Here is a 9023-nt window from a genome sequence, read left to right on the forward strand (position 1 = left end):
ATCAAATCAAGACCAAAATAGTAATAATCAATAGTTGTAATAGTGGCAGCAGTAGTAGTCACAGAGTATTTTATGGTTGAACTAGTGTTCACTAGTGTTAGAAATAAACTACACTCCCTCCCCACACTGCCCCCCTGGAGAGAAATGGATTGACATGCTTACTGTGCACAACACTATGACTGGTATATGTTTCACTAATATTTCATGTTATGGATGGCAAGCATTTCTTGATGTAGCCCATTATTTGTTGGTGACATTTTTTAAGCTGAATATGAATTGGCAAAATCTATGACAAAATCACTCATGAAGTTAAAGAGCATTAGAACGTGCAGATATATTGCCAATTAGGTAGAGAGAGAGCGTTCCAGAGAGTTGGAGAGGACAGTCCTGCGATTTCCAGAGACAGACCAGGTTGTAAATAGTGTGATCTTATACACGGCTGTCAAGATGTTTCAGGGCCTAGCCGTAAAAAATGACATCTCCACAGTGAGAGCAAATTACAATTTATAGACAAATTACACAATTCAACTCACTGCAGCCGACCTCCAGCCCCTGCAGGTGGTTAAGCTGATACTACAACCTCATCACAGACGGACGGGATTTGACACAATTTGGTCAAGAGTCTTGAGCAGTGCCGTGGGAGGCCAACACCGGGGCTTCTTTAAAAGTAGCAAAACTAGAAGGGGGTTTTGGCAGGAAACAAAAGTCTGAAAATGAAAAGCGGTTTCATAACAAGCTGCCTTTCAAACTCCCAACGCCACCAAAACCGCAGAGCTACAAGACAGGCTGGAGGGGCGCCAGTAGGCCTTTGCTAAGACTGTAAGTGGAAATGTGTTTCTGTACATGCTGGGCTACACCATGAGGCGGGACTCCAAACAAAACTAACGAGGAGATCTGGAGTCTGAACGTAGGAGCTGTAACCAGATCAAACTCTCCACGCTGCCAAAAATGTATTTTTGTACTGAACAAGTTGATGCGGACTTATGATTGCCATGGTTTCTGTTTAAGACTAGTGATTTACATAAAACAGACAATCCTGTTCTCTAACCAGCTTTTGTATGAGTCCATTAGGACATTGTGGGTTTCTTCCCTTCAAGAGAATTATGGACCTCCTGGGACAATCCTTTGGTCACCTGAAGGTAAATAAGTGAATGACTACTGGAGGTGGGCGAGGTCTACATGCAAGATGACAGAACAAACAAATAACGACCTGAAATACATTACCAACATTAAGGGAGTTATAATTGAGAGTTTGGGAATGGATTGCCACTGATCTGGCCCCCCACCGACCGCCAGCCCACCTAATGCGGGTAACGCATTCATGCCCCCCAGTCGGCCGCGCAGCATCCTCGGTCTCCACCGCCGGCAGCAGGCCCTAGTTAACTATAATTACTAGTAAGCATTACTGAAACGCACAAGCTCATCCCTTTTTTCAATTTCATTTCCTTATACACAGGATATGAAAAAAACAACAGAATAAATACATAAATAAAGGTTTAATACGGACTGAGATGGCATTAATGTGGCGTCCCATGGCATTCATATTACAAAAATAATCAGCAACTGAAATGGAGAAAATGCTAATTAACGTGGGGGATTGAAAATGCAGCTATAACTTATGAAATATAATGTGTGTGTGTGCGTGTTTGTTTATTAAAACTGAACCGGTGTGCCAGACGGAGTGGGGTAAAAAAACTCCACCAAGGCCATGGGGAGACTGTCAAAATCTGCGGTCAACAGACTGACGGCAAAAACGCTGCACAGGCCGCAGGGAACCGGGTGTCTTACAGCAGGACAGATGTCCCCGAGTGTGTCACGCTCCTTCGGTTCCCCGTCACTCAGGTAGCGTTACGAAGTGACAGCGCAGTCGCCCGCCGTGGCTCCGAGCAAACCCCTGGACTCCTGACGATGGCGATGCTGACAACTGCAGGAGAAAACAAGCGAGCGACATGAATCACACACCTTTAGTGGCTGTAAAGTACTACAATGACAAACATGTGTCACATAATCAGGGGGGCACAGAAACCTGCATATTAAAAACGTGAGGGGAAGACATTGCCCTGCGGTGTAGCATTTTACTCAAAACAAAGAGCCCGAGACACAAAGCAAACACTTGCATCAAAGAAAAAAAGAAAAGGAATATATAGTTTCTGCCGTTTTTTATTTTATTTTTGTACGTATTTCTAATATTCCTTCCTCTTTTTGGTTATTGCATTCATCTCCACTTACTGTCTCCTATATTTCAGCTGTTTTATCCTGTGCCATTGGAAGCTTTGTGGAAATACTCCACACTTGCAGGTTTTCACACCTGTAGGATCCAGTTTTGTGGCTGATTAGATTAGATTGTATCCTGTATCAGTTTTTCAGTTCGCAATTGTATCACCCCCCCACCCCCACCCACTCATTTCTCATTCTCTCCATCCATTGCTCTCGATTACCCTACTGCAGCCTTCTGCGCTCATTCAGACATTAATGCATTCCAGCCTCACAAATATTCATGTATTCAATTTTCACAAAACATTTGTTAAATAAATAAACATAAGTGAACAGCGAGCTTCTCTGCCCCGAAACATAATGATCCGTACACATCATTAAACTGCAACACAGCGCATTATTAATAGCATCCCCCTCAACCACTTACTTTAATATTTGGGAATGAGCCCGTCACCCCTGGCTTGAGGCATGCACAGCTAAAGATATCATTTTAATTAATGTCCTGAAAACTTTTACAGAATGTGTTTTTTTTTTTGTTTAGGCGAGGACTGGGATAAATATCACAGAAACAGTGGGAAAATAGATTAGCACCATATCTGCCCTCAAACGTTTAACAGGGCAATAATAATAACAACTATTATTAGTAGTGCTAGTAAAGCAGGGACTAGTAGCTGTAGTTGAGGTAACAGTCATAACGATCCCCCCGGTCCCTCCACCGTTTAAAAGGCGGTGTAAATCCATATTGAGGAAATAAGCCGAGCCCATGCAATGCAGTGGAAACAATGTGTTGCATGTGAAAGACTACATCCAGGGGACGCCTCCCTTGGAAGAGTTGCCGGTCCACAGGCGGTGTGGAGGCGGGCTCGTGACCCAAGTCGCTGTTCCGACGTGCCAAACCGGAGAGGCGAGAGAGAGCTAGCGCTGCCCTGACACCCCGCAGCATCCAGCATCCCGACAGTTCGGCAGTGAGCAAATTCACCATCTCACACACACACACACACACACAATCTCATCCTGAAAGGCCTACTGGAGTTTTCTACAGCTTTGTCATCATACTATCCTGGCCCTCCCATGTTAATAGCTACATATAATCACGACACTGTTGACATGCCGGTTAATCCTTTGCAGTTCCACTTCCACATCCCCGGTACCAGCCATTGTGTTGGTCTTCACAGCGGAGGGGTGGTACATGTCCTATCATGGACTGTTTGCATGATTTGAAAGTTCACACGTGTTCAGGGCAATGCTGTCACGGCAGATTTTTACCTACATTGTGACGGAGGTAGGAGGCAAAATGCTCCTCTGATGATGATTGCAGATGATGGCTGAACATTGTGGCGAAAGGAGCCGCTGTAGAATACACTGTATGCACTTTTGTCGGAAAATCACCTCCAAGCACTGTGCAGAAGCAACACAAACAAACACACAGAGATGGTGAAAACAGGCCCAGGGTCTGTCTGAACAGCTATTACAGTGAAGCGGATAGACTTTGAAACATCAGTCAGTTAAGGAGGATTTCTGGAGGTCAACATATAAGGAGCCTTGTTTGTAAAGGCTCTGTTATTATAATGAGATAATTACTAATCTTACTATAATCATCACTATTCCATATTACAGCAGCACAGTCACAAACTGGACACTGCTCAGCCTGGACTACAGCACTGAGTTACAGAGGGAATCACAAACACAGTGAAAAGCCACAGCGTGGGCAGCTACAGCAAAAACAAGGATTCCAATGCAGCTCGCTCGAAAACTGAAACAGATAGACAGACGAAGCAACACTGTGCTGATCACGCGTTGGGGGGGGGGGGGGGGATTTGTCATCGGATTTGGCGTAAACGAGTTTGGGATTGTGCAAATTGTAAAATTAGCAATGCACAACATTCAGTCTTAGCTGGGTTAAGTACATGCATCTCTTGTACTGAAGTAAGCGACAGTCTTACCAAGAACCAGGAGGATAAGTTTGCTTACATATTTGATGCTCATATTTATATATATCTTTTTTCATTCTTGGCCTGATGTGCAATTTAATGGGTTCTTTAATTTGAGGCAGTTAAGCCAGCTCATTAGCCCCAGTGCAATTAGGCAGCTTTCAAAAAATGCAATAAAAGAAGCTGACGTGGCTGTTTTTCACACTTGGGACCTCACAAATGATGTCTTTGCTGCCATTAAGGCTCCTTAAGTGGCTCTTGCACTCTCCTCGCTCAACCGCAGTGACACTTCCAGCACCAGTCTGCCCCGCGCAGGCTCACGTTGCCTCTCTGCCTGGTGGCGGCCCGCGGGTGGCTCTGGGTTTTAGCTCTGTTGTAAAAGGGAAACATAAAGCAGCCACGTCCGTCCACAGCCCTGTGTGTGAGAGAGAGACATGGTGATCCCTTGGAATGAAAGGCGCTATATAAATGCAAGGAATTATTATTTATCATCATCTCATCTACTGATATGAGCATTGCAGCAGCAAAACCAAAAATGGAACAACATGCCACTCCAAAATTGTGTTGTTTAAAAAGAGAATGGAAGTTTACAAAATGTATATAAAAATAACAAGAGCAATACAAGATACTTTGTATATATAAATAAATATTTGTTTCAAGAGGAAGTTGCCGTTTCAACCCCTTCTAAACTTTTTTCCAGTGATGTTCTTGGCGTGGTTGTAAACACAGGTTAGAAACAGTTTTAACTTGGCCTGTGCACTTTAGGAAAAATACCTACTGAAAATAGATAAGTGGAAAAACAAGGGGGGGGGGGAAGCCAAGGAGGAGGAGGAAGGCAGCTGGAGTGAGCAAAACACAGACAGACAAACAAACAAACAAGACCGAGGAGGAGGGGGGTGGGGGGAGGAAGACAGCTCCTATTAATTAGAAAAATCACAGTGGAGCGCGAAGAGAGAGGATGCCTTCTTCACACTTGGATGGGAACAAAGCCTTTTAACGAGACTTTTAATTAGTGGCTTCGTGCACAAGAGCGGAGGGGGGGGCCCACACCGAAGCCAGGTGCCATCTGTGCCCCTTCCCTCCCTCCCTCTCTCTCCTTCCCTCCTCTGCCCCTGGGAGGCGGTACACTATGTCGTTGGCTCTACAGCCAGTCTACCCAACCTGGAACGCAGACGCGCACATGGATATCATCTGACCCGATCACTCCAGACACACACAGACACAGAGCTTAACACTCCTACACAAACACCAGCCAGGGGACAGGACTGGACTGGACAGGAACACACTCCCTCCGATTAACATTTGGATACATTTCGGTGTCACAAACAATGGGTTTTACGATGTGCTAGCCTTATTCGACGATTGACCTTATTTTGATCAGTAATTCAAGTCTACACAACAGGATAGGAGCCCTCTGGAGTCATGTCTTCTGGGGGAGAGAAGGAAAACAAAAAAATTATTTAAATCTGACAAGGAGTAGCTGATGCCAAATGACAAGCTGGCCCAAAATCTGATAGATGGATGGAATCAAGAGAAGAGTAGGAATCACTGCGAACAATGTTTGTCACGTACTTCAGGGAAGACATTTTCGACATGGCCTGATCCAGAGGGTCACTGAGGGACAGCTCTGATCTACAGGACAACATCGATGACCTCCCTTTGTACAGAGAGACGTGTGCAGGTGAAGGAAACATATTGCTGCTCTTCCTCGCTTCCCCAGTACTGTTTTTAAAAGCACCTTCAACTTCCTAAAATAATACAAAAATGAACCTTGATAGGACTTCCAAAATTTGAGTCCAACTGCTTGCACACTACTTACACACCAGTCTGAACAACCAATGGACGCAAAGCCACATAACCTCCCACAACCAAACACACCCTAACACAACCTTTATTGTTTTATTATTACAGAAACTTACATACAGTGTCCACGTAAAGAACAGACAACATGTGCCTCATTCTATATGTCTGATGGAAGACAGTGCTTCCAAAGAGAGTCCGGAAAGCGTCAGCAGTTTTAAAATCTAAAATTTAAAATCTTCAAAGTCTTTCAAACGCTACTGAGAAACTTACCTAGGTCAATGACCACACACAGTCCAAATCAGAGACCCTTTTTCAGAGGAAAGATGGGGTGTAGGAAGTTAAAAGGGAACGACTGCGTACAATGCAGAGCGCTAGTGCGTACTAATGGCTCGGGCAGACCAAGAACCTGCTGCGATGAAACTTGGTAAAAGCCTTTCATGACGAGCAAAGGCCAATCTGGATCACATTCTTCTCATTTCTGTTTGGATTACACTTGCGCTGAGTGGGAAGTGATTAAACCTCTTCAGGGAATGTACCAGTTGATTTTAAAAGCTGCCACTTCAATTGCCAAGTACCCTTAGAGAGCATTACACTGCATCCTTGCGAGAGGGTTAACTCTTTGCAAAAGGTAGAGAGAGGAAAAAAATAAATAAAAAAAAAGAAAGAAAAGGATCAAAATAAGGCTGGCTCTAGTGTGCAAACCCTTGGTTGGTCGTCTAAATGGGACCGTACACTAGAGGGCAACATAACACTCAGAAAACACAACCGAGCCAGGCTGAATCACAGGAGAGAGGGAGAGAGAGACAGTGGGGGAGAGAGGAAGAGAAATGCCTGAATCAACAGCCAAAGCATGGGGTGGATTGAAGGAACAGTTCATTAAAGCACTGCCTGGCATCTGTTCTCATTCCCTGTTGTCAATAGAATCAATACAGAGAGAAGGAGGCTCTAACTCTCACTCTCTCGCTTCTCCACTCTCCCGATCCTTCAGGGAGCCTGCCTTTAGCTCGTTTCCACAGCAACCCTAGCCCGCCAACTCAGCGACGCTAAATGAACAATAAAGAGACAAGCTGTTGCTGGGCATGTGGGAGAACGCTGCGACGAAGAAGGCTCGTCACCCCCCTACCCCCCCCACATCAGCGCCTGTAGTTCGGTCCTGGACGGGGCGATGGGGACGCCAAGATTACGCTGAGAAACAGAAGGAAGCCATTGTACTCGTGTTCTGGTCTGCTCTTGAACGGTCCCAAGGAGCTGACAACAACATGGCTGGAGAGTTCGATCAGAACACCGCCACTCTTGGTGTGTGCAGAAACCCCCATTTTCTGTCACGAATGCCTTTAAACTCAGTTTCCATCTGTGTCCCTCTGGTCCTGGTGACAGTCCTTGTTGAAGCATTGCATTGGCCTGGTCGATATACAGGAAATAAGGGAACTGGAATCAGAGAACTGGAATCCCCTCATCCCTGGGATCCTCCATCCAAAGAGCTGATGGCGACAGTTGTGAAGACACTTTGCCCATAAGCATGTTTGTGGCAGAAAACGCAGGAGTTATGAGCCAAGATGGCCTCTTGGGCCCAAATTCATTCACACCATGGATCCATTCACTAAATCGCCGCCACCACAGCCAGAACTTGACGGCGGCCAGGTCTGTGCCAAGTCTAGCAGTTCCAGGTCATTCTCCTTTAAGTTCTTCTCTGTGCCGCAAAACGTCAACTGCATGCGTTTCTGCTCCTAGATCGCACCATTAGGGCGTGGGATTTTATTTTGCTTTCACCTCACCTCTCACTCATCATGTCAATTCACTGAACATCTTGAAACCCCAGCAGAAAGAGATCATGTGTAGTAACCATGAAGGGGAACAGTAAGGAACATGTTTTTTTTATGGATTTCATTTTTAAACCTCCCCAGTGAAGCATTTACACACTATTGTTTTGCCTGTGTTATTTTGTTAAGAAATGTGACGAGCACCTGTCGATCAGAAGCAAACATTTATCCATTTATGTATTTATTTGATACACCAGGCTGAACCTCTCTATGTGACCTAAATATTCAACTATCAATCAACTGGAATGTGGCTGGGTACAGAGAAAAGACTCCCTCTACACAGCTGGACTCAGGACAGGCCTAATGGTGGCTTTTCTGGCCCGAAGGCTTCTTCTTACTTGCACACAATGAACAGCTGGCCTGCCGAGTACTGGGTTGTGAACTGCCAACTGGCGGGCTGGTGTGAAGCCGGGACCGTCTCCAGACCGGTGTCAAGAGCCAAGGAGCCGAGTCCTAAACCGAGAGTGCGGCAGCCCTTGGCCTCGGAAAGACGCTGTCTGATTAAAGAGCAAAAGAGCAAGAGGTGGCTGTGAAGTGAGGGAGGTGGGGGAAGGCTGTAAGGCAACCTGCTGCCTGTCACAGGCTGAGGAGCAGGGGATGTGGAAAGGGTCTGTCTGAGCCGTGCAGCTGGAGCCTGGTGGGGGTGAGCTTAGGCACAGTGAAATGAGCTTCAATTAGGGGTATTAGACAGAATTACAGAGGGAGGGACAGAGGGCTTCTCCTGGCTGGGGATCAGAGACTCAGGAAGCAGAGAGGAGAGGAGACGGGAGCAGGCGGCAGAGTGGGGCTATAGTCGCCACCACGCGTTGCTGACGAGATGCAGGCAGGAACGGGGAGAAGAGAAAAGGGGCATGCTGGGAGAAAGACAGAGATGGGGATGGAGGTAGTGGAGAGTGATGGAGAGAGATAGAGAGGAGGGAAGGGGGAAAGATGACAGGGTTAGACAGGGGACCAGAGAAAGAGCTGGAGAGAGAGAGAGAGACAGAGAGAGAGAGAGAGAGAGAGAGAGAGAGAGAGAGAGAGAAGGGATATGGGAAGGCCAAGACATTGCCAGAGTGGGAGGGTAGGGAGGGAATATTTCTGAGGACACTGAAGGTTAACACATTCTGGCTGACTGAACCTACGGAGAGCGGTCTCCTCACAGCACGCCTGCTCTTCTTACACTCCGAATGTTTAAACCTGGGGGGAGTCTAAACAGCAGCTGGGGAATTGCGAATGCGTGTGAACACCTCTTGAGTAAGGGGGGGTGCACGCC

The sequence above is a fragment of the Amia ocellicauda genome, chromosome 7, assembly GCF_036373705.1.
Source record: "Amia ocellicauda isolate fAmiCal2 chromosome 7, fAmiCal2.hap1, whole genome shotgun sequence".
Taxonomy (NCBI): Eukaryota; Metazoa; Chordata; class Actinopteri; order Amiiformes; family Amiidae; genus Amia; species Amia ocellicauda.